This window comes from Pogoniulus pusillus, chromosome 38 (assembly GCF_015220805.1).
Source record: "Pogoniulus pusillus isolate bPogPus1 chromosome 38, bPogPus1.pri, whole genome shotgun sequence".
Lineage (NCBI taxonomy): Eukaryota > Metazoa > Chordata > Aves > Piciformes > Lybiidae > Pogoniulus > Pogoniulus pusillus.
In genome coordinates, this window is record NC_087301.1 from 4,359,799 (window position 1) to 4,365,798 (window position 6,000).

Genomic DNA, 6,000 nt, shown 5'->3' on the forward strand with positions numbered 1-6,000 from the left:
GCTGTGCCTGGAGGTGTTGCAGCCAAGCCTGGCTGGGGCACTTAGTGCCATGGTCTGGTTGCTTGGCCAGGGCTGGGTAATAGATTCATAGAATCAAGCAGGTTGGAAGAGAGCTCCAAGCTCATCCAGTCCAACCTAGCACCCAGCCCTATCCAGTCATCTAGACCATGGCACTAAGTGCCTCATCCAGTCTTTTCTTGAGGGCTGCAGGAGCTTGGAGCTCTCTTCCAACCTGGTTGATTCTACAGTATCTCAGCACAGGCTTTATGTGTAAGCCCCACTGCCTGCCAGCTCACTCCTGTGCCCCAAGGGAAATGGTGTGGGGACAGAGCCTCTTGCTGGATGTCATCTGGCTGCCAACAATTCAAGCAAGCAGCTCCAAAAGCTGATCTCTAATAATCCATTCAGCTCACTCAGTCGCTTGACTTCTGCCACCGGAGCAGGACCAGGCACTGCTTGCTCCTTGTACATATTAAGTAGGAAGTTTCCAAATGAACAACTCTTCAGGGGCATAAACAAAGCATAATGAAACCTAATTGCTTGTGAATCTTGAAATTTTTGCAATCTTTTAATGACATAAATTTGCCACTCCCTTGCACAAAGATAACACAGAAATAAAGTGTTTGAGTTTGGTAATTAGCCAGCAGAAAACAGGGGGACTCGTCCTTAATGAAACTGTTGGGATGCTCAGTTAAAGGCTCTGATAGCTTCTGGATGCTCACTGGCAGGAATTGATCTTCTTGAGGCTTTCAGCTCTTCAGGCTGCAGACCTTGAAGTGATGCAGCAGAGCAGAGCCTTACCTCCAGGCCAAGCTGGAACTGAGGGCCAGGGTGACAGCAGTTTCAGACCTCCAAGTTCTGCCTCGAGTATTTCAGTCTCAGAGGCTAGCTCAGAACCTGCCTTTGAGCACTCACTCACTGCAGGTGAAGTTTAGCAAGTGGATCTGTGCCATGTGGAGCTGGGGCTGGCAGCAAACAGATTGGGTCACCAGCAGATGGGGTATAAGAGGTAATGAGAATCATAGAATCAGTCTGGGTTGGAAGGGACCTCTAAGATCATCTAGTGCCAACCTCCCACCACAGGCAAGGCCACCTCCCACTAGAGCTGCCACAAGAATCATAGAGTCATAGAACCAAGCAGGCTGCAAGAGAGCTCCAAGCTCAGCCAGTCCAAACTAGCACCCAGCCCTGGCCAATCAACCAGACCATGGCACTAAGTGCCCCAGCCAGGCTTGGCTGCAACACCTCCAGCCACAGCCACTCCACCACCTCCCTGGGCAGCCCATTCCAATGCCAATCACTCTCTCTGACAACAACTTCCTCCTCACACAGCTTGAGGCTGTGTTCCCTTCTTCTGTTGCTGACTGCCTGGCAGCAGAGCCCAACCCCACCTGGCTACAGCCTCCCTTCAGGCAGCTGCAGACAGCAATGAGCTCTGCCCTGAGCCTCCTCTGCTGCAGGCTGCACCCCCCCAGCTCCCTCAGCCTCTCCTCACAGGGCTCTGCTCCAGGCCCCTCAACAGCTTTGGCGCCCTCCTGTGGACACCTTCCAGCACCTCAACATCTTTGATCCCATTCTGTGCTCTGTGCTCCACAACCTCCCTGGGCAACCTGTGCCAGTTTCTCACCACCCTCAACCTGTGCCAGTGTCTCACTACCCTCAACCTGTGCTAATGTCTCACCCCCTTCACTGTAAAGAACTCCTTTCTAAATTAATTTGTTTTCCCTTCTAATAGAGGAATTTCTTCTTTATATACTTAGTCCATCTTCAACTAGCTCTAGGAAGAGCTTGCTAAGTCCCAGAAGTCCATGAGCCCTGCTGAAGCTGGAGTGAGCCACCAGATTCTCAGCCACCAGGCAGAGAGCTTGCTTGGTTGCTACAAGGAGCCTGACACCAACCCCTGCACCAGCAGCATCAACTGACACTGCTTTTATTAGCACCAGACCAGCTTCTGAATCCCTGCAACTCAGGTGCCACAGGACAGCTGCCTTGGTTCAGCAGCATCACAGAGAGAACTCCTTCAGCAGGGTGCTTGAGAGAGTCCTGTCTCGCACCCCATAAGGAGAGCACAAGCACTCAGGAGCTCAGCCTTGCGCTGCTCTCCTCTAGCAGTTCTGCAGACTCCATTAGCTTTTCAGCTGCCATTTGGCTGCTGTCAGAAGCAACAAAGATTCTTAACAGGGAAACCTTTAAAGGCCACAGCCTGCATGTGTGTGCTCTTTACGTGGAACCTCCTCCAAAGAGAAGATTTACTTCACCTTTTCTCTTCCAGCTCAGGACCTCCAGGGGACGTTAGCTCCATAGCCATGCTTCCCTGCCTACTTGTGGATTCTGTGAGTACTTTCCCACTGCAAATCCTGGAGGATTTAATATCCACTCTGTAATCTACTGGCACCACCAGGCATTATCTAACTAAACCCTAAATTGAAAGTGCTAGTCTTGCCATTTTCCCCCAGCCGCTGCGGCGAAGTCGACTGCTCGGAGCCTGCTGTAATTTACTCCTGCTCTAATTAAAACACATCAGGGCCTGTGTGGAGCTGATGGGTGGAACAGCAGCGTCTCAGGTCTCCCAGCCTGCCTCTGCTTTGTCAGACCTGCCTTTGGTCCATCTCCCCACACAACGGCAGGAGCAGCATGGGCTGAATTCTCCACTCCTGCTTCACCGTGGCTCTGATTTCGGTTGTGGAGTCTGCTCCTGCTCTAGAGACTTCCAGGACCTGTATGGATGAGCACATCCTGTGATCTGCCCTGGCTGATCCTGCTCTGACCCATCTGGATGTGCTCCTCTGTGATCTGCCCTGGGAGATCCTGCTCTGACCCATCTGGATGTGCTCTTCTGTGATCTGCCCTGGGAGATCCTGCTCTGCCCCATCTGGATGTGCTCCTCTGTGATCTGCCCTGGGTGATCCTGCTCTGACCCATTTGGATGTGCTCCTCTGTGACCTGCCTTGTGTGATCCTGCTCTGACACTGGGGTTGGACTCAAGCAGGTTCCTTCCAACCCCCTAACTTCCAACTTCTTCCAACTTCTTCTTCTCTAGAGACTTTCAGGACCCATCTGGATGTGCTCCCCTGTGACCTGCCCTGGGTGATCCTGCTCTGACCCATCTGGATGTGCTCCTCTGTGATCTGCCCTGGGTGATCCTGCTCTGACCCATCTGGATGTGCTCCTCTGTGACCTGCCCTGGGTGATCCTGCTCTGACCCATCTGGAAGTGCTCCTCTGACCTGCCCTGGGTGATCCCACTCTGACAATGGGGCTGGACTCCAGCAGGTTCCTTCCAATCCCTACCACTGTAGGATCAGCTGAGTTCTGTTTCTAAGCCAAGCATTGTCACAGGGAGCATCCAACTCCATGTCCCAGTCCATTACCAAACCTCAGCAGCAATGATGAGCAAGGAAACCATGCAGTATTCTGTTTGCTTATTTAAAAGATAGAAGCTGAGCTGTGCCCACAGAAATGCTCTCCACACAGGCCACTCCCTGGGTGTTTGATGGCAGGAGCTTTGCTGGGCTAGCAAACACATGACTAGGCTTACAGCAGTGACCTGCTGGTGAGGAGCACAGGCAAGAGGGGCTTGAGACAGGTTTAATTCAGATGGACACAGGCCAGTGATACAGATTTGTGACCTTGGCCTTCCTATGCTGCCATGTACAGGAGGAAGAAACAACTTCTCTGTAGTTCTTCCTGCCTGTCATTCACCACACTCCACTTTGGCTAAATGACCAAACTCTAGGCAGCAGACAGCAATATTCATTCCTGACTTCCAATTTTGTTAGCAAACAAAACAATAAGGGCTCAGGCCCCATCAAGCAGGTGGAATGCATCAGATTTCCACATGGATAGAGTATAGATTCTCCTCTGTAGTAATCAATCCCCACTGACACACAGCAAATGGAAACTGGAAACTTCTAGGGGGAATTCAGTCAGGAGATAGAAGAATAAAGTGCTGGAGTGAATTGCAGAGCCAGTTCACCTGGTTCAGTAACCCATCTGACAGGAGCAGATGCTTCAATGGAAGCAGCCAGCAGGCAGATGTGGAGTAAGCTGTGTTTTGGGAGAGCTATTTCCTCACGACCCCATCAGCACTCAGCTTATGTTCTTAATTAATACCACTTGTAGTACTGCTGAACCCTCTTGCCTGCAGATCTGCTGTGTCTCCCTCTTAGTGCAGCAGCTGAGCACCAGGAGCTTTGGTGCACTCAGTTTCCCACCACTTAACAGAGAATCACAGGATTTCTTAGATGGGAAAAGACTTCAAGTTCCTCAAGTCCAATCATTAGTTTCACACTGACAAGTCCCTGACTAACCCAAATCCCTCAGTACAACATCTCAGCACTATGAATCGCTGTGGTTGGAAAGGACCACCAGGATCAGCCAGTCCAACCTTCATCCCAGCAGCCTTCATCACCAGACCATAGCCTCAAGCACCACATTCACTCTCCTTTTAAACACCTCCAGGGATGGTGACTCCACCACCTCCATGGGCAGCCTGTGCCAGTACCTGACCACCTGCTCAGGAAAGAACTTCCTCTCAACATCCAACCTAAACCTCCCTTGATGCAATTTGAGGCCATTTCCTCTTGTCCTATCATTAGTAACTGGGGAGAAGAGACCAGCTCCAGCCTCACTACAACCTCCTTCTAGGTCTCATCCAAAGTGATTGATTCTATGAATCTATGATCCACAAGATGCTTCTGAATTGCTAAATGAATTCCCCACAGGAAAACACTGCAGACATTGATGCATGGAGCATGGTTAATAGGGTTAGCATTTTGTGTGCAATGCTTTGGACAGGATGGAAGGATTAGTTAATGCACACAATTAAAGAAGCAGAGGAAGCTAAAGGGAATAACATCTTTTCTGATTAGAACAGAGAGGGAGAGAATGAGAACAAATATTTTTTTCCCAACTGAAACATTTATGGTTTGAAAGATGTTTAAGAAACACAAATTTCAGGGAGATGGTTCAGTTTCAGATGATGTCCCTGGAAGTGTCCACAAAAAGACTGGATGAGGCACTTAGTGCCATGGTCTGGTTGATTGGCTAGAGCTGGGTGCTAGGTTGGACTGGCTGAGCTTGGAGGTCTCTTCCAACCTGCTTGATTCTATTTTGGCCACAACAACCCCAAACAGTGCTACAGGCTGGGGACAGAGTGGCTGAGAGCAGCAAGGAAGAAAAAGACCTGAGGGTGCTGGTAGAGAGTAGCTGAACATGAGCCAGCAGTGTGCCCAGGTGGGCAAGAGAGCCAATGGCATCCTGGGCTGGCTCAGGAGCAGTGTGGCCAGTAGGACAGGGGAGGTTATTGTTCCCTTGTACTCAGCACTGCTCAGGCCACAGCTTGAGTGCTGTGCCCAGTTCTGGGCTCCTCAGTTCAAGAGAGATGTTGAGGTGCTGGAAGGTGTCTGGAGAAGGGCAGCAAGGCTGGGGAGGGGCCTGGAGCACAGCCCTGTGAGGAGAGGCTGAGGGAGCTGGGGGGGTGCAGCCTGCAGCAGAGGAGGCTCAGGGCAGAGCTCATTACTGCCTGCAGCTGCCTGCAGGGAGGCTGTAGCCAGGTGGGGCTGGGCTCTGCTGCCAGGCAAGCAGCAACAGAACAAGGGGACACAGCCTCAAGCTGTGCTGGGAGAAGTCTAGGAGGAAGTTCCTGGCAGAGAGAGTGATTGGCATTGGAATGGGCTGCCCAGGGAGGTGGTGGAGTGGCTGTGCCTGGAGGTGTTGCAGCCAAGCCTGGCTGGGGCACTTAGTGCCATGGTCTGGTTGGTTGGGCCGGGCTGGGTGCTGGGTTGGCCTGGCTGAGCTTGGAGCTCTCTTCCAACCTGGCTGATCCTATGATTCTATGTAATGATTGAATAATCCCAAATGCATTAGCTCCTGCTGAAGGAAGAACTGCATGGGAAGCAGAGGGATATAACCAAGAACAAAACCCTCATCCCAGTATGCTCTCATGTTCAGTAGGCACAAGGGACTTTTGCCTTTCATAGCTCACACAACAACAACTTTG